The sequence below is a fragment of the Gymnoscopelus braueri genome (genome assembly GCF_963280865.1).
Source record: "Gymnoscopelus braueri genome assembly, chromosome: 3".
Taxonomy (NCBI): Eukaryota; Metazoa; Chordata; class Actinopteri; order Myctophiformes; family Myctophidae; genus Gymnoscopelus; species Gymnoscopelus braueri.
In genome coordinates this window covers 38,624,757-38,645,967 of record NC_137612.1, presented here as the reverse complement: position 1 = coordinate 38,645,967, position 21,211 = coordinate 38,624,757, and the positions used below count along the sequence as shown (strand labels likewise).

General features: G+C 42.1%; 1 protein-coding gene across 2 annotated transcripts in view; it reads right to left on the bottom strand.

Annotated features, from left to right (window-relative positions):
- Nucleotides 1–21,211, bottom strand: part of cacna2d2a (calcium channel, voltage-dependent, alpha 2/delta subunit 2a) — a 291,322-nt gene that overhangs the window by 227,829 nt on the left and 42,282 nt on the right. The window lies entirely within an intron of this gene.

Below are 21,211 nucleotides of genomic sequence, written 5' to 3'. Positions count from 1 at the left end.
TGTTGACTTTTAGCTGCTTTCGTCTGGTCGGGGCTGATGTTCTGCGCGCCAGCGCCGATGTTATTGTCCCACAGCCTGTGTCTAAGAGAGAGAGGACTGCTTATCTCTCGGGTGAAGTCAACCACAATAGGCCTCGTCTGGCGGGCGCGGCGCACAGGGTGACAGAGACAGATGCCACATCATTAAGGAATATTAGTGGGCTCTGCCGAGCAGACCCAGCTTCCGCAAGGCCCCGGGAACAGTTCAATAACAGACAACACAGAGAAAGATACAGAGAGAGACAGAGACAGAGAGAGAGAGAGAGAGAGAGAGAGAGAGAGAGACACAGAAAGAGAGAGTGAGAGAGAGAGATACAGAGATACAGAGAGAGACAGAGAGAGAGAGTGAGAGAGAGAGAGTCAATGCCCTCAGAGGAGACATACTGCAAGACCAGTGGTGGACAGTAATGGAGTACTTTACTTAAAGGATCACTAGACCCATTTTCAACCTATCTTCATATAATTGGTCCTCACTAATGCTCATTATAATAGGTACCATTCTTGTCTACTCACTCTGTGAGTTTGGTTATTTCAAACACGATTTACATATATTTTTTATTTTTTATTAATGCAAAAACACTGGCTTCTATTATAGCATGCTAACTTTCCAGGAAGAGACAGCCTGCAGTTTCTATTAGCTTCTATTCTTCATTGATGATGTCACTGGTAGGCGGGTTTCTGAACTGTCCACAGCCCTCCTCTGAGACACAGAGTGAGTGAGTAGATTATATTATTGATTATTATGTTGTTTAATGTTCCCCCGAGAATATGGGTGCTGGGATGTGTGGTGGTTATCAGTGGTTATCAAAAGTGGCATTTTAAGAGTTTTAAGTGTATTTAGATTTTCGCGATAATGTTGTTCATCGCAATTATTTCGGCCACAATAATCGTGCCATGAAGTGTTCATGACGTCCCATCCCAAGTAAGGACCTTCAGATCCTCACTGTCTGCAACTGTTGGTTTTGGTGACGGCTATTTTCAGTGAATGCTCTCGCTGACACTCACGAGCCAGCTGTAGCTTAACATTAGCTCAAGTATCTAGCCCGTGCATTCAATGAGCTGTGTAGTGAACTGTGGAATTGGAGTGAATTACATCACAGAGGGATCAGATATCTAAGCTATCAGGTCAACAACGAGGACCACTGGTCAGGCTACACTTACCTACACCACAGAAAATACTGAAGGTGTAAAAGAACCTAACTCAGGCATCGGAAAGTTCCCGGTTTGATCCCCATGGCTCCCCCTTGGGTTATAGCATTGAAATGTCCTTGAGCAAGACACATAACACCTAACTGCTTCCGATGAGCAGGTCGGGACCTTACATGGTTGCTTCCGCCATTGGTGTGTGAATGGTTGAATGTAATGCACATTGTAAAGCACTTAGGATAAAATGTGCTAAAAGCATGTTTTATTTCTAAGCTTCCTGGTCTGGTTCGGTTCTGGCCGAGACACTCGTATGTCGTTGCTGTTGGACAGAAACCTTGTATCTCCATATTTAAACATTTGATGTAAATTAATGCCCTACTTCGTCATACTTAAGTGTCACACAAAAGTAGCAGAAATAGCCGATCTACTAGATCAAAACGCGTCCCGATCCGATGCGTTGTGAGCTACTTTACAATTTGAATCCTGAAAAGTAACAGTTTTGTACATGCAAGGTTTCCGTCCGACAGCGATGATGTCCTCTCCGTCCTTGGTTTGCTTTCTTTCTCCTATCCTGTCTATTCACAAAATCGAACTATGGCAATTAAAACATTTTAACTCTGCATTTGTTTTGATTTTTGTATTTTACTTTGTACGTATGACTCTAGTTAACCACTTAACATACATTTCAATAACGGGGGCCCCCCACGGGACTGTATACTTGCGGCCCTTCTTTTTTCCCCTCCACACCAAATCTCTTCACCGAAAATACAGTAGCTTCATCTACAAGCTCACAGCTTGTAGCTACGAGCTCACAACTTTGTAGGTCGTGATGCGACGCGCCGTGAGCTCGTAGATCGGGTATTTCCGCAGAACGTTTGCCTATTATGACATGATGCCCAGAACAGGGATGGAAGGGTTCACGTGGTTAAATTTGTCAAAACGAATCTGAAGCGGCAAAGAGTGAGCGTTTGCCTGGAAGCCATACGTCACATAGAGCCCACCGCATGCGGGGCACTCATCAAAGACAACACTAGCTACAGTAGGCTAAATATTTACACGCGTGCCTCGGGGACGAGTTGAGATTATGGAGAGAAAGGGGGAGGGGGGAGGGGCTCCTGTAACAAGATCAGAGGGATTGTCAACTGGTAATGCAGGCAGGTCCTGACAAAGGAAAACATTCAGCACACCCAACCGCAACCACACACACACACACACACACACACACACACAAACACACAATACACATGTTTTATTACTATACTTGTGAGGACAACATTTCAGTACGGCATTGAAAATAGCTGAAAAATTGCAGAATTACAAGCTCAACTTGTGAGCTTGTAGATCGGCTATTTTCCGTCCCGTATAAATCAGGCATAACTCTAACCCTGACCCCTAAACCTAACATCTAAATGTCTAATCCTAACCTACAAGTGTAAAGGTCCTTACACACCGGGGCGAATTCTTCTCATGCGAATAAATACGTTTTTTTTTAAAACCTTATAAAGTCAATGCAAGCGTCCACATCAGTTTCGCGAAGCGAAAAAGCGTCTTTTAATTATTCGGAACGAGTCCGAATTTTGCGTATATTCGCATATTCGCCGGTGTGTAAGGACCTTTAGCCTAATCTTTTGTAACCATAAAACAACAATTTCTCTTGTGAGGACCTGGAAATTGTCCTCACAATGTCTATTTCTCAATTGTTACTGTATAGGCTACTTGTGGGGACATTTGGCCCTCTCAAAACACACACACACACACACACACACACACACACACACACACAGCACCCCGGGACGGGGCAGGCCTTTGCATACAACTCAGCCCCTGTATAATATCCTCACAGCCGAGGCTGAATGGCGTTATTCACCTGCAAGCCCCATTGTTATTCAAATATACGGCATTGTCACTGTGCATAAAACCTGCCATCAGCCCTGTGACGTTTTCATCCACAGCGACTTAACAGTACAGCTCAGCATCCCTGCTCAAGGTCAGTGGGGGACAGTTACTATAAGTACATTTACTTAAGTACATTTTTGGAGTATGTTTTTTTATTGCTGATTTTTCAAGCTGATGATATCCACTCCGCTACATTTTAAATAGAAATATTGTACTTTTGACTCCACTGCATTTAGGAAGGGACTCATATGAATTATTATGAATGAAGAACTTAAAATCTTAAAATGTGGTGAAAATAGCAGATCTACAAGCTCTCTCAACACGTCGCAGATCTGCTATTTTCACTATTTCTGAACATTTCTGAAAATGTACTTCATTTGTACTTTTGAATATGTGGGTATTTATTACTTGAGTGTATATGTTACAGGGAAACTGGAAAACCAGTGAAACCCCCCCCTCGCTTCCCCCTTTGTTATCGATTCACTTTGATTGTGAATGGTGACGTTAATCTGTCTATGTAATCAACACACCTGTTACTAGGCAATTCTGTAGAACCAACACTAGAGGGCAATGCAAGCCACACCAGAGCCCCCCCCCCCCACACACGCACGCACGCATGCACACTAATTAGAGAGTGTCGTGGATAGTAACCCATGAAAAGATCTATTCTCCCCCTATTGGTTTACAACTCGGATGGCGCTGACTCGACTAGCAGACCATCGGCCGGTCGGCGCGGGCACTCGCGCCTGGTGGCGCTCGGGCGCGCCTCCTCGGCCTCAAGGTCTGCTGAGTCGGCACACCTCCGTCATGGACAATATTTTCGAGCTGCGTTCGCTTCCCGCGTTCGCGCGTCTTACTTGTCCATTTTATTTTCAGCGCTCCTCCGCCGAAGCCCCGCGCCTAAAAACGAACATACCTTTCCAATTTCCCAACGAATGCCAATTTCCCTGTAACATATATACCACTGCTCAGGGTCACTTCTATATAAAAAGAGAACGTGACGTCACACCATTGAAAGTAATAGCTGAAAACCTCACAAGATGGCGGCACCTGTCCATTGACCGGTTCCTCATAGGAGACATGGCGATGGCTGAGTGACACGCTGGCAGCTGCAGGGACTGACCCTGTGTGATCTCTGCAGTCACCAGCGTCTCTGTGGCCTATAAGCCATCTAGTCCATCCTCAGTGGTGGTTCTCAAACATTGTCAAGTACCCCCAAATTGATATGGACTTCATTGGCCCGCGAAGCCCCATCTGAAATGATTTTGTGACCAGGGACCCCCACTAGAGAAGATTATTATAATTTTCTTTAACAAGATTCTTGTTAAAAATGTTACAAATAATTCAATTTTTTTTCTAAATCTTTCAAGACCCCCTGGAACCCCCTCAAAGATACCTGGGGGACCCCGGACCCCACTTGGAGAACCACCTCTCCAGTCACAGGACAGAAGCAGTCTCTGTAACCAATAAGCCGTCCTGTCTAGTTCAGTCCATCCTCATCATCGTCATCATCAGCCTCCGTGGTCCCAACTTGTCACATTTATGACAAAGGTGTATAGGGAATATAGAGGTAAGTTATCATTTCTGTATTAGGGGCTTCCATGACTGGGGGATTATAAAACTCAGTGCCATGACTCGTTCGTCATCATACATAACAGTGCAGGTCAGCTGACCATGGGACATCAGATCGGATCAAAAGTGATGTTGACCTTGGGACGGTGTCCGCTGTGTTCCATCCATCTGTGCTGCCACAGACTCTGAAGGTTCATTTATATTATGCTGACTGATCTTCAAGCTATCGTGTCGTATTGCAGTGCTAGCTTGAAAATCGGTTATTTTCGGCAAGTGATGCCGCTGTGCGATGGCGCGTAAATCGAGGTTCAAGGTTACAGTAAAAGGTAGAGTAAAATATTTTCTGTTCTGGTTCTTCAGATATTATAGCAGCATTAATAATATGAGTACTATAATAATAATAATAATAATAATAATAATAATGAACGAGGAAGAAAAAATATACAATAATAAAAAGGACTAATCAAGAATAGCAGTAGTATTAAGAAAGATAACGGTTTAACTGTTGTCCTAGTGCTTAAGCAGCAATAATTGTAAATATCATACATTATAAACATCTGTTATAAACATGTCAATCTGGGAACCCATCGCCAACTGAAAATGAAAAACAGCGCCCTCTGCTGTTTGTTCTATGTCTGTTGGCTCTGGGCGGAAGAAAACGTAACGCCAGAGCGCAAAGGAAACCGGTGTTTCTGTATCCTTCAGCGCATCACTTCCGGTTGGTGCGACTATGTTTTCATTCCCACTAACAATATTTCTACACGGAACACTAACACCACTTCTCCCAGAGAACATGGATCGTTTTGGTTATAAGCCCACTTGTTTCTATGATGAAAGAGTAAGTTAAAATGTGAATATCTTTCCGTGGTTTTGTCTGCTCCGCGGACGCTATTGTTAAATTAGTTTCGGTTTGTTTCGAGGGGGGAACGATCGACGGACACGTGAATCCCGCCCACTACATTTGATTGGGTAAAGCGCGGCCCGCTTCCTGATCTGAAGGCACGCCCATGCGCACTTGTTATGACGAACCTCCCCGACAGATTCCAACGCAGTGCAGGAATCTGTTCTTGAGAGATTATAAACATGTAAACGCTGTGCAGCGACCTGTGCCAGTGTCCTTGGTGGTGTTCAACACACAGGCTGCCTCTGACCCTAGACCAGTGTTTCTGAAACATTTTCATGTCAAGGACCTGCACATTGATATGGATGTGGCCACAGACCCCCATTTCAAAAGATGCTGGGTAGCACATTTCACAAGCTTATTTCTTCGTTTTCTTTCCTGGCCTTTTCATTCATATGGCCTGCTTGTCTGGGAGAAGCAGCTAAATTAAGCTTGTCTCACTGATTCTCCAGACGGAGAGACAGTATGTACGCCAACATAAACTATACAGAACGTAAACTGTGAGGGAGCTGAGACATCTGATATCCAAGCCAACACACAGGCTGTATGTACACAAGCGCCAACCCAGCAAGCCAACCAGCAGACAAACAAGACCAGCTGAACAGATGGAGCCCAGAGCGTTTCTTTTAGTGACTGACTCTGTATTCATTCATTAGACCCAGTCAGCAAAACCAAAGGGTCACAGAAGTGTAGCTTGCGAGAGTACAAAAGGCCTGCTTACTGCCAGCCAACCAGACACACAGACCAAGACAAATAGAAGAGCAACTCCTGTATCTGTGTGACATATAGGTGGTCGCCCCTTGAGGAGACCGAAGTACTGCAGGAAGGGGTCTATTAATTCCAAAGGGAGAGTGAACGTGAACACATGTGTTTCTGACCTATTCTTTAGCCGCATGGTCACTGAACTAAATATTGGACCCATTCTTAACAAGCTACACAATCTTCCCAACATTCTGACAATCTGCTTTGTTATCGACCTTTCTCTGTCCCAGCAACGCACTCTCACGAGATCTAGCACCAGTAAACATAGGACATGTTTACAGTGCCCACTTAGGAGACCATTTGTGTACCATTTCTCCCGTTGTTGCGAAGCATGGGAAGCATCTCAACGTGTCACGATGCAAGCTTGTAGATCGGGTATTTTTGGAAAAAGTTTGACACATTTGTTTACAAAGTTTGTACCTTCTACCTATTTCTACATTGAGATATCGCTACTATTAGTCACGTCCGGCCAGTATGGCTGAAGCTAACAAACTAAAAAAGCTGGGCCTGATGAAAAATGGACAACCCACCGCGAGACCACGGTCTGTTATTGCATTTCATATCACCATTTCATCATCCATCCATCCACGCACCCTATCCGGTCTAACTGTAATCCGTTCTCCAAATAATGGGAAAGAGGGGACGTAATATATTATTTTTTTGCCAGTTAGATATGACTTTCATTAATCTAACTTTTGCAACGTTGTCGGTGGGGATATTGCTGACACACGCTCATCCACGGCGACAGACCCTTACGGGTCCATCAGAGTTACGGGCGATTTAGACGTTTCTGTGCGCGTCACCGGCAAGCAGCTAAGTATAAATCAGCCGTTAAACGTACACTCAGGATTTTTGCTGTGCAGTCAGTCAGTTATCAACTCCCACACAGAGGGGTTGATAATAACGTCGCTGTCGGGTTGGAAACCTTTTACTTTTCAGAAAATGGGCAGGAAAAAAAGAACCTGTGTTCCAATGGATCCAATGTAGTTATAATTTAGGCACAAGCTCTTGTTGATACTTTTCATTGGTTGAAAATGTATATAAAACCCACACACTTAACCACTTTCATTTCACTTTAAAATTGTATTAAAAAAAGCAAAAAATTATAGATCTACAAGCTCACAAAGATCAGCTATTTTGCTACTTTCATGTCACACTGTAGTATTCAGAAGCAGGACATTAATTTATGAAAAACTAAACAAAAAAAACATTAAAACCTGAAACGTGGAGATACAAGGTTTCTGCCCGACAGCAAGGATAAGTGACTTGCAGAGGGGGACATACGGGGACAAAATGAAGATGTTCCTCCGTTCCTCTCCTCAGCGTATTTGTCTTCTAGACAGAGATAAACTGCAGCCTTTTTATTCACTTGCTGATGGTGGGGAATTGTTCCTCCCCCCTCCCCACACCATCCGTTAGATTCTCCTCAAATAGACGGTCACAGAATATCCTGCCGCACAAGTCCGCCCTCCCATCTTTCTTTTATTGCTTTTTCTTGACTTCCTCCTTCCTTCCCACCATTTTCCATTCTTCCTTTCCCTTGTCGCCCGGCCTCCCTTCCCGTTCTGTTCAATACTTTATGGTTGTTCTAGAGCGGCCTGTGTACTGTCACGTTAATGGCTCAGCCAGGAGCTATAGCGAACATACTAGCATCTCCCATCCCATCACATTAACTCACACAGTAGCAGCTGCAACGTAACTCAATGGGGCTGGTGGTTAGAGACGTATGTACGCGTGTGTGCCCGTGTGTGCACACTTTCAGCTAGGAAAAGATTCAGGTTAGGTTGATTAGGCCTTTGGAGGTTAGGTCTAAGGGTTAGGATTCTCAATTCTTACAATTGTTATGATTTTCCTTTTGCGGGTGGCTAAAAACCTCTTTGGTGGAAGCCAAAAATGTGTCTATGCAGGAGAAGCCCTGTATAACCTTGTGTGTAGGTCATGGTCACAACCTTGTGGCAGGTTCATACTTGATGAAGCCTCTCTCTGCAAATTAAACCACCAGTAATCCTCAATCTCCCTGCTAAATTCCCCTCTTGTAAAAGAATAAGAGAACACTATAATAAGCCAGTAATACTGCGAACCGGACAGGCCTCATTTAGGGCCGGTGATTCCACGATGGTATTAAAGTGGGAGAGGTCAGTGGGGCTTTTCTTATATCATTCAGCCTGTGGGGTAGATACTGGTGTTAACTGTTATGTCATAATAACGCCATACCCTGTTGGCTATTAAACCTTATAGACCATGCTTTAATAGAATCCAAACCAATTCAGACGGCGGTGTCACACACACGCGGAGCCTGCTTCACCAGATGTTTGCTACAACGTAACGAGCAAATTTATAGTATGGATAAAGGGGATGGTACGGAATCCACACGCTCCCCGGCGCTTTAACTCACTCGCTTGTCGAGCCGTGGTTCTGTGTCTGACCGCGAAAAGCCCCGCCGCCTTACCTGAGTGACAGTCGCTTATGACAGCCATTTTCGCTGTGGCCCACTTATCTCTGTCATACCACAGGCAAAGAAATAGCTAGAGAAGGAGGAAGAGACACAGATAGAAGAGAGAGAGGGAGGGAGGCAGAGAGAGAGAGAGAGGAATCCAAAGACAATATAACTCGCAGCACGGATTATGTTTCAAAACCCCCCAGACTGAATATTTAACCCCCTTGCCTTTTCGATAAGCGATAGGGGGGATTTTTGAATGCGGCAAGGAACTCGATTTAACCTCCCGTTTGGCGAGGGATGGCGAGGGGACAGTCGGTAATGCCCTACAGGCTTGCCCTTGGTGATGGCCGGACGCCCCCCTCCCCCCCATCTCCTCTGACAGTGTGGGGCTGCTGTCTGTGAGCCCTGATAGAGAGCGCTTTCCATGCTAAGTCATTACACACAGAGCACGGCCTAATTACAGTGAGATGGCTCCCCATGTAACCTGCCACCAGGGTCAGTGCTCTTAGAAGTGATGGCATTAGGGGACCGCAGCTACACAAACCCTGGCTGAGAGATAAGAGAGACGCAAGGGAGGGGGATGTCTTGAACATGCCATGTCAGCGTGTGTGTGTGTGTGTACTTGTGTTAGTATGCTTGTGAGGGCCAAAATGTCCCCACGAGTGTAGTTTGAATTTGAGAAATTGACATTGTGAGGAGCGTTTTCCTGGGTCCTCACAAGACAAATGGTTGTTTTATGGTTAACAAAAATAGATTTTTGGAGTTAGGAAAAGATTCAGGATGAGGTTATGCATTTTAGAGATAAGTTTAGGGGTCAGGGGTAGAGTTATGTCTGATTTAGTTTCGTGCCAGTGTTGTGCACTGAAATGTGCAGATCTACAAGCTCACAGCACAATGCTTTGAGAACTTGTATGAAACGTGTGTGTTATCATGTCATCAGTAGATAAGACTTGGGAAGAACTCCTCCTATAGTGACGTAGGCCAAGAGGCCTATTCATCCTCTATAGAGCGCAGTTGCGAGAGTATGTATCTGTCGGCGCCAGCACCACTGCGCCTTGATTCATTATACTTTCGTGTGAAACAATCTTGTACGTTTTTTTTTGTTCTTGTGGTCAGGGCTTGTAAAAACATAGAGCCATTGATAAGTCTGATTAGCTCCTGTCAGTCACTGTAGTTTCTCGCCCTCTTAACCACATAAAACCTAGTGGGCATGCCATAATAGGCGAAAATTGTATATTCTATGGTTCTATGGTAAAGAGGCACTGGTGCACTCCTCTTCCCAATTCCATGGACAAAACGCAACAAAGTTGTCTCCCCCTCTGCTCCTGTTGTCTGCCCACGGGTCTTACGAACACCATGATTGGCCTTATGGAGAGATGAACCTCCTTTCCTCCGTTCATACCTCTATTCTTCCCATATACAGTCTCTCTCTCTCTCTCTCTCTCTCTCTCTCACAGAGTAACAATGGCACCCGACACTAGACTGCTGGACAGATAGTTCTCTATGGTGAACATCACCGGGACACTTACACACAGCACACCAATTCCCACCAAACTGGCTAGTTTCCATGGAAACTTAGCACTTAATGACCGATAACAGAGAACGGCCTGAAAAAGAGGCAGAGGAGAGAGGGAGGGCAAGAGAGAGAGAGAGAGACAGAGAGATAGAGAGACCAAGAGAGAGAGAGAGCGACAGAGAAAGACAGAAAGACATCTCGTGGAACAAAGAAAGGCAATTTAGTATCGGAGGACAGCGTGAAGCCCGATTATGTCGTCAGTGTAAATGATCATTAATTTCCCTCTGTCCAGCTGGGCCAGATTAATGCCTATCTATTGTCTACTGTGCAGACAGAGCTGAGGCTTAAACACAACATGGGACACCATTGGCAACACTATGCACATAACCACTGTATGTATGTATGTATGTATGTACAGTATGTATGTATGTATGTATGTATGTATGTATGTATGTATGTATGTATGTACAGTATGTATGTATGTATGTATGTATGTACTGAATGAGAGCTGGGGGAGCCATAGCTGAATGGCTGGAGAGGCTGCCTGGGAAACAAAAGGTACCAGGTTTGATTCCCGGCCCGGCAATATGTCAAGGTGTCCAACTGTCCATAAGCAAGACAATTAACCCCTAACTGCACCGCAGGGTTCAAGTGGTTAATGCCAACCAGAGCAACCTCCACAAACACACCAACTTCTAGAAAAAGGACAGAAATGGAAAACAATGAATTTAAGCAATGTGTGTCACATAATAATGAAAACCAGAACAATCTCGCAATCTAGAGCAGAGCTATCTTTAATAGCCAACATATAAATGGATGAAGTGGTTAAAATGATTGTGATGCCCCCAAGGACCCCACTTTGAGAACCGCTGCTATAGTGCTGCACGATTCTTGCTCAATTGTGAATCACGATTTTCCTCCATAAGAATTTAGATCACGATTCTCACACAATTCTCTTGGAAATATAAAAATATTAAGAAACCCCCCCCCCCCCGCTTTTTTTTTTTTTTTAATTGAAAAAAAAATCGCCATAAATTAAAATCGAGATTGCATAGGTTTCTGAATCGAGATCACAATCTTTTTTCAATTAATTGTGCAGCACTATGCTATACTATACTTGAAATATTAGAAAATGATGAATGACATGCCCAAAATAAGGATTCCAGTTTTGAAAGTAGTTAAGCATCCATCTACCGCAGACAAAACGCTCACCTCTCTAACCTTCAGGCTAAATTTGAACTGCCTGAGGGGCGCCTAATCAATTTTTCCAGACACTTAAACAGACTCAAATGTGGGCACATCACTCGCAAATTGAGATAAATCAAGCATCTCAGTTCAGTTTCCCCAAGTATGAAAAGCCAATATAAATTCACATTTTGAGATGTAGGTGTGGCCTCTCACAATGATTACATAATCGCAATTATTTGAGATAATCTGAATAATTTTTGCATCGTCAGAATCACTTCCATTCTTGCGTATACTGTAAATTAATCTGTTGAAAATGTTTTCAGAAATTGTGGAAACATCAGATCTACACTTTTCTTTTTTTTTTAAGTACAACATTATCAAATATGGCCTATTTTGGCCATAGTACATTTATTTTGATTATTGGTACCAGTAATTTATTTTATTTGTCATATCTGCCCTGAGCAATTTTTGTTTAGAAAGCCTTAAAGGCAATTGTAATTTTTATTTATACTACTGCATGTCCCAACGTACAATTATTTGTTAGGCCGATTAATCGCCAAGTACAATTTCATGATGGTGGGAGAGCCTGGCTGACTGTGATACTTGATATTCAACAGGACAGCACACAGTATGTGCAACATGTTTCTCATAAGTCCCCGAGCCCACCTTCAGCAACATGTTCCCTGTAACTCCCCCTAGCCCACCTATAACACGTCACACACCTATGGCAGATCAGCGCTGTGCTGTGGAGGTCGAAGGGAAGAGAAAGTCCCCCGTGACGGCCCACCAGATGACCCGCTGCAGCTGCTCTGGGCGCCTCTGTGCCAAGGCGGGACGGGACCAACGTGCTGTGACACCTCTCTCTGTGAAGTTCAGCGGGCACCGTTGAGAACTCCTTTTGGGTGAAAGTCTACAGCCTGGAATGGCCTGGTTTCAGTGGTAAGTAACTAAGAACATGTACTCAAGTACTGTACTTAAGTCAAATTTAGCTTTTCTTTTTCACTTTACTTGAGTATATGTCTTTTTTTTGTGCGTTTCTGAACGTACTGCATCTCAGAGGCAAATATTGTAATTTTTTTACTCTTGCAACAATTATTTAACAGCTTTAGTTACTTTGCAGATATTACAAAACTCTATTTTAAACTTCGGCTATTGGCCGAATAAATAGCAGCAAATACTTTTCTTTTGGTAATGCAAGTATATGTTGTACTTTTACTCAAGTAAAAGTTTGAAAACAGGCCTTTTACTTACTTATTTTTATGTTGTGGTATTGATAACTTTTACTTAAAGTGGTATCATGTAACCTTTTTAGTGAATAAAATGTAATTTCGTCCAATCTGTATGGTATATACTGTAGTACACATATCCTGTTTCTGGTTTGACACAAATTATGACCTGAAGCAGGCTCTAGCACAGTGGTAAAACTAATTGCAGTACTAACAGTAAAGTTACATAGTGCAGCTTTAAGTAAAACAAATTTTGAGTAATTCTTCCACCTTTGCCTGGTTTGCACACATCTGGGGCATAATGACTCTCATCAGCACCAACTCAGTGTTGTTTAGTTGTTAAAAGGCTGCAATTTCACCTCTCTTAGCATGCAGATCATTTACAAACACGTTGCTGTCGGGTGGAATCCTTGTATGTCCAAAACTGTTTAGAATAGTGAACATAGCCGATCTACACGTCGCAATCGCCACTCGTAGATCTTGTAGATCAGCTATTTTGATTTTCACTTGTTTTGTGTGGCACTCTTGTATAGGGTATTAATTTATGGAAAAACAGTTGAAATATGGATAGGAGGTTTCTGCACGACAGGGACGATTTACAAAAAGCAAACATTTACACATCCACTTAACACACACACAAAAAAACTATATCAACAGACGTGTTGTGGGGATCGGCTTAATTATTGAAAACACAGACGTGGCAGGTCCTCAGCACTTAAAGTGAGGATGAAGGTTGGTCACACATAAACTAAACTCCAAGGAAATCATTTGCTTAAAGGGATACTTCACTTTCACATAAAATAAACATTTAAAAAATATATTAAAAATAAATGAAAAAAGTAATGGAAAAATCACGGCCCCCTCACGCATTAGAGTGTCCTACTAATGTGTGAGGGGGCCTTTATTTTGCCATAACTTCTTTCATTTTTTTTAAATATTTATTTTTAATGTTTATTTTATGTGAAAGTGAAGTATCCCTTTAACCCATTCAATCCGGGAACGCATCTGTGTCATTTTGAATTTTTGGCATTATTTTATACTTTGGCTATTCAAAGATATACAAGATATACAAGATATACAAGCTTCTGGGGGGGTCCCTGGAACAACATATTTTGATGGGAGTCGGCAGCCAAATAGATATCATTTTTGTTGTTTGGTTGATATATCAGCGGTGCTCCAACCTTTTCATGTCAAGGATCCCCAAAATTATACGTATTTGGCCGTAGACCCCCTGTAATAGAGTTCTTTCTGATGAGGGCTAGGTAGACAGAATGACAAACCAAATGTTGCAATAATCTGGATTTATTTTTCTTAAAGTGCACAAAAAATGATGTTCAAAAATAGTTTAAAAAAAGTAATTAAAAAAAACAAAACAATAAACTTACACGCTTCAAACAAGCAACAGTCCAGAGACTAAACTGACTCTGTAGGGCAGAGCTCTAGCAGCAGCATGGTGCCCCTGACTTTCCTGACCCAGGCCTGAGACTAGACTGACTCATATCATCTACCTGTATGGCCTCTAACTAGTGGCCTCAACCATGTCTTAAAAGACAGGTAACCTCAACACATTCACCTAAAATACTAGTGAACTCAAACAAATAAAACATTTTCCAAACTTTACAGAAATCATTCAAATCAATCAAAAGGTAAGTATTAATCATGTTTAACAACACACCTCTTTTCAATCATAATATACCTTATACAGAAAAATCCCACACTCCCCTGTCAAATGGTATGTCCCAATTCCTCTACCCTCCATATAAGGAGCACTGTGGTCATGTGTTACTCTTTTCAAGAAAACGCAGAACATATTTTAATGCAATGTAGGAAATACAGGGAAGAGAGGAATACATTAATGAAGAGCGTAACTGAGGCAGGGAGACAGTGGAGCCTATTAGGTATTCTAGGAACAACAGGAGACGGGGTAAAGGACACACAAAAAGCAGTGGTGGAATTTTTGAAGGAGATAGGGGTGTTTCACAGGGTGTAGGCAGGGTGCAGTGCTATCACTAAAAGATAGCCACACTATAAATTAGAATAACGGTGAATGGAATAGAGAAGTGTAGGGAGTCAGACTACATACTCCGGTACAGTAGGTGGCGGTATGCACCTAAAAGCAAACGGTTGCGACCCGCCATAAAACCAAAGAAGAAGAAGAAGAAGAAGTTACTCTTTTCAGATCCTCAGACCAGGAAGAGGACATGGCAAGTATGGGTGTTTGTTTGGTGTGGTGAAGAGCTTTAAACTGTAAAATAAATTGGTTGTTTTAAACAAACAATTGTCTCTGTGTTGTTTGTATAAATGAAATGAATATTAAATGAGTAGTATGAAAATGCATATGTTAAACAGAAAATAATGAAAATAATGGAACATGTGAGGCTATAAAGGTAAAGTGGGAATGGCAGTGTCTGTCTTTACCACACCCCCCATCTCAAAATATTCAGTTCCAGGGACCCCCAGAAGCAAATATTTCACACACAAAATCAAAAGTAGCAGATACGCAAGCTCGAAGCGCAGGGTGAAGCGACACATTTTTTGCTTGTAGATCTACTACTTTCGCTGTTTTTGAATATGAATCCTGAAAAGTAACAGTTTGGGAAATATGCGGTTTCCACCCGACAGCAAAGATATAACATTATTTTAAAAATAATTTTAAAATGTGTTTTCATTGTGATGCCGATAAACAGGAATATAAAGTTTTGTTCATTCCATTGATCCAGGCCGGAACACAATCGATTGATTGATCATTAGAATTAACATTCCCACCCATCTGACCCATCCACCTAGATTGGTGGACCACGAACGCTTTCCAAAAGTTTTAGTGGACACTCATGCTTAATCTATGCTCCATCACATAGCATCTACAAGCTCACGGGTAGATTGTAGATTGCGGGTTGTGATCTTGAAGATTGACTATATACTATTTGGCCTGAACTACAGTAGGCTTCAATTAGATCCTCTTTTTGAGACCAGAATACCGGCATTCCGGAATAAACGGAAAAATACTGAGGCTCTTTATTTACAAATATGAAATAAAGTCGCATGGTTTGTAAATAAATACATTTTTTCACACTCAAAGGTTTTTTGTCAGTGTGCCTTTTCTGTTTATTCTGTACTGTAATGCTGGCCTTTTGCACCTATCTTTGGTGAGTCGGGAGCGCAACCGTCTATTTTGTTTAAATTGCTCATTAGACACCAAACTTGTCAAAGTATAATAAACGCATGGAAAATAACTGTCATGGATATCTCGGTCCGATACCGGCATGGTAATGAGAAAATAGAAAGTGGTATTATTTATTTTATGCTTTCAACTGCTTTTGTTGATGTGACAATCCTGAAGGCATACCCAAAAAATTGCTCCTATATGAGAGTCAAAATGGCCTGCCATATCCCTTTGAGTGGAAATTCATTGCATTTAGATGAGAGACAGTTCGGAACGGCAAGTCAAGAGACACAGAAAGGGGTCTTCAATCCCCCCCAAAGTTGTGTGGATTAAATGAAGACAACGTTCAAGTTGGGCCTGTCAATCAGCATTTGTGCAGAAAAGTCTCTCTGAGAGCGTGGCAATCAATGTCTCGAACCACAGCTTCTTTGTGAAAGGCTCCAAAATCGTCCTGCTAAAATGGAGATCAATGAAGGGGTCTGTTTGTTACCACACACACGTTGTGTTGCTATACTGAAATCAACATTTCAGAATGGCAATTTTATGAATGCCATTTATTTTTTTATTTTTTTTACACCTTTTTACCATAACAATAAAGCCTAAAATAGCAGATCTACAAGCTCACAACGTGTCGTAGGTTGTGAACCCCCTAAACCTAACCACTACATATCTAATCCTAACCATAACCCAACCTGGATCTTTTCCCAATTGTAAACGCAACTCCCCAAAATCATTCTAACCATAAACAACAACTCATGTGTGGACTGGGCACATTGTCGTCACAATGTCTATTTCTCAAATTTTACAATACTTGTGGGGACGTTTGGCCCGCACAAGTATAGTAGTACAAGTACACACACACACACACACACACACACAAAATTTTGAGTCCAAAAGAACAGGCCAATCCCACTTCCAAGCACCACGTAAATGACAAAGAAAAAAAGATCCCAAAATGTGTCTCCTGAGGAAGGCACCTCTCTTCATTCCTCTGGTGAGACTGTGATGGGATGCTGCAGTAATGAGCTCTGCATGTAGAGTGTGTAGTTGACCTCAACCTTGACTGCCAGCGCACACGGCTCTAAACGTGCGTCACACAGCCAGTTATGACTAAAAGCTACTCATTTGAGTGCAGCCGTCCACTAGATTGAGGCAGACGCAATATTCCTGTATAACAAAATGCAGTTTTAATGGAACGAGAGTGATGAGCCACTCTTACCTGAGTCAAAGCTTCTGAGAACAAACCCAGTGGTCTGTGTGTTAGATAATTGTGAGGGCCAAATGTCCCTCACAAGTATTAGAATTTGAAAACCTTTATTGACTGGTTCTGCTGAGGTGTATTGACTGAGGTGCTGGGTCGAGCACCAACAGACAACTTCACAGCATGCCAAACATTTAACAGTGAATTTAACGTTAAAGACCCCCCAGGGGCAGCGCTTACATACCATAGGGTCCTAAACACCACTCCAATCCCCCCAACCACCTACTGTGTAAAAGATTGCTCTATAAATACAGTGTACCGTGCAGGAAAAAGAGGGGGTTTGCTTCTCAGTTACAGTATGAATCATCACTCAATAGAGTGACTCTCAAAAAAAATTATTTCAACGACCCCCAGTTTGATATTCCTTTGACAAAATAGTTATCTCTGGGACCCTGTCAAGTCCTCAGCTCTGTGTGTTTACAAATGGAACCAAATAACAGACCCATAAGGGTCCATTTTGGTTCCCAACTATGAATCATTTAGCTGGGGACCCCATGAAAACTCAAGGACTCCTGGGGGTCCCTGGATAGAGAACCAGTGTTAAAGGTTTAATGACATTCACTTTTACACCACATTCAAAGTCTTTGTCCTGGTCCTTCAAAAGTGTACAAAAAGTTTTAAGTGAAAATTCAATTCCAGTGATCCATGGCAGGTGTTTTTCTCTCACATTTCTAAAGCCTTTTCAACTGCAATGAAAAAAGAAATCTTTGCCTGCGGGTGTCGCTGGTGAGGGATTTTGCCTGTCAATCATCGCCTCTGCTCCGCCCCCCTCAAAGGAAAGGATAGCGGAGGGGAGGGGCGAGGAGGAGAGTGGGCGGGATTAATCGACTGTGACCTCACTGTCGAAGGGCCAAGCTCAGATTACTTTTCAGCCTAATTATTCAGAAAACCCCAGACCACAGAAAATCCACTGAATGTTCTAAGTTCAGGTTTTTTGGGTGTAATTGAGGTCATAAAACCCCAAATAAAACATTGAAAATAAAAAAACCTTTAAGTAATTTTTAAGTAATTTTCAACGTTGTCTCTTATAACAATGGTTCACAAAGTGGGGTCCAGGGACCCTCAGGGTTCCTTGAGGGGTTCCAAATGGACCCTTACAGGTCTGCAACTCTGAGAGTGTACAAATGGAACCAAATGGACCCCCGTCCATTTGGTTCCATTTGTACACTCTCAGAGTTATGGGGCTCCTTTTGAGAACCACTGCCTTATAACAGATTCTGTCTCTTTAAAAAAAAAAAAACACTCCCACAGGCTCCACACACACACACACACACACACACACACACACACACACACACACACACACACACACACACACACACACACACACACACACACACACACACACACACACACACACACACACACACACAGGGGGAACAGAGTCACACAGTACACACTCATATGCCTGCATGTATCCATATTTCATTATACAGCACAATTGGTCCTGGGTTGACTCTATTTATCCGCCTCCTGCCGCAGAATTCTATCCAATAAACACACGCGTTATCATTTTTCCTCACCATCCACACAGTCACGTAACATCACCTTTAGTTGGAGCAACTGCACGCACACACAAACTCTCTCTCTCTCAAACACACACACACACACACACACACACACACACACACACACACACACACACACACACACACACACACACACACACACACACACACACACACACACACACACACACACACACACACACACACACACACACGCACGCACGTAGTCTAGAGCTGTTCAGCTAAGTGTGACTGAATAATTCATAAGGAGGAAAATGTACAGTTACTGTAGGTCACATTATAGGCAAAGACAAATGTACATTTCACATGGTTCATGTGTATAAACTCCAGGACAGGGCCTTTAACTAAAACGCCACCCAATGACCCATTACCACTTTATTGGTGGTCATAAATAGATACAACATGCACCAGGATAACATTCACTCAAAGTAGGGCTGTGATTGATTCCACATAATCGTCTCTGTCGGGTGGAAACCTGATACTTTGCGGGATTCAAATTCAAACATAGCAAAAGTAGCAAATCAAGTTCAAAACGCGTCGCCTCGCGCCACGTTTCCAGCTTGTGGATCTGCTACTTTTGATGCTTTTGTGTGACGCTCAAGTAGGGCGTTAATTTAGGTTAGAATATGGAGATAAGAGGTTTCTGCCCGACAGCAACGATATACAGAATGGGAGCCCTTAGAAGTCAGGCGTGACATTTCCATTGTATGTACAGTACGACATACTGTAAGTGTAACATATTCTCAATCTCAAGTAGTACTATAGTGACGGCTCGGGAAAACATCTGACCATGCTGCCATTGAAATATGGACGTGGGGTGGGACATTTCATTTCACGATTATTGCAGCCAAAATTATTGCGATTAACACTATTATCGTAATAATGAAAATATGCTTAAAACTCTTAAAATTACACTTTTATTAACCACTTGCACCCCAGCAAATGTTGCAGTATGGTCAAATCCGTCGCCAGCTGTCGCCCGTTAGAAGGCACGGGTGTGAGGGTGTGTTGACATACTGTAGAAGTCCACTGCAATTAAACGGAAATATATCAAAACGGATATTTAGAACCAATAACCAACTTCATCTTGCTCATGTGCTGTAAATTAACCGAATCTTTAGAAGCTTTAGTACTTGGTACATTATCTAGTACTTGGAGGCCAGTCTATGATGTCATATTGATGACATACAGTACAGACAGACAGATTGGTCCGACGACTTTGAGTTTGAAGTAATTTGGTCAGACGGTGCTCAAGTTATGACACACACACACACACACACACACACACACACACACACACACACACACACACACACACACAGAAAGAGATTTCATGCATAGATATACCGTAATATAGCTATAGTCAGATGACTTTTGACATTTTGCTTAACATGACTATTAACTCTTTCACTGCCAGACTTATTTCAGAATGTGTTGTCCCATTGCCAGGAAAAAGGTGCATTTTTCCTCTGTTTGTTTTTTAACATTGAAGTGAATGGAGCAGCAATTTTTTGGATAGCGTTATCTCCTAGTTCCTTTGAGATAAACCCCCCCAAAAAAATACCAAAAAATTCAGAAAAATTAAAAAAGAAAAAAGAAAAAAATAATAATTTTTCAAAAATTTTTTTTTTCCATATTTTCGTCTTTCCGTCATTGGCCATGATAGCCATAGAGCCATCGGACGGGAATTCCCGTCCGGGGCAGTCAAAGAGTTAATCGTAATTGATTATTACTATGTAAAATATGATGAGGGTCATCAAGTTCAAGTCTTCCAGCTATGTGAGACCAACTTGTCAGTCAAGAAAGAACAAAGATGGTTATACTGTAGTCCTAATATTCCTAATATTTTGTATATGACACATTAAGTATCAAAAGATCTGTAAAGGTCAGCCAAGAGCCATCCATAATGCAGTCGCATGTCTACTCACCATTGTGTTGCTGTCTTCAAAAGTACACAGAAATAATTATATTCAGAGAAATTGAATAAACACCTTTTAAAATAATCATTCATTTAATCATAATTGAGGCAAAAGTTTGAAATAACCGTGATGTTAATTTGAAGTAATTTCGCCCAGGCCTATTATTGCCTGCGCAACACTTAGCCATGCAGCATGTATAGTCTCTTACTTTCCATTAGATCTGCATCCTATAACCTAGCTCACATTCAAAATGCCTTTAAAATAGCTTAATATAGATATTATGGGTTCTTATACTGTATAGTCAACGCATGTACCTAATGTTATGTGTGTATATTATGATGAATGTGGTATTCATCATAATATACACATGTAATGTGATATTGTTGAGTTAATGGATTATAACAGCCATATTGTCCATTAAATTCATTCTGTCTTTTTTAATATATACTGTATTCTGTACTTACAATGGAAGTAAACAGCGGTGGGCTCAGGCTGAAACCGTGGCCAAATATGGGCACATCATACGTCATGTATACGTCATAGAGGACTGACATTGAGTCATTTACAGTATTTACAGCCTGTGAGGCTGGTAAGATACTGCATTAATCAATCAATCACTCAGGCAGGCAGTTAATCAAGCAATCAAGATATTCT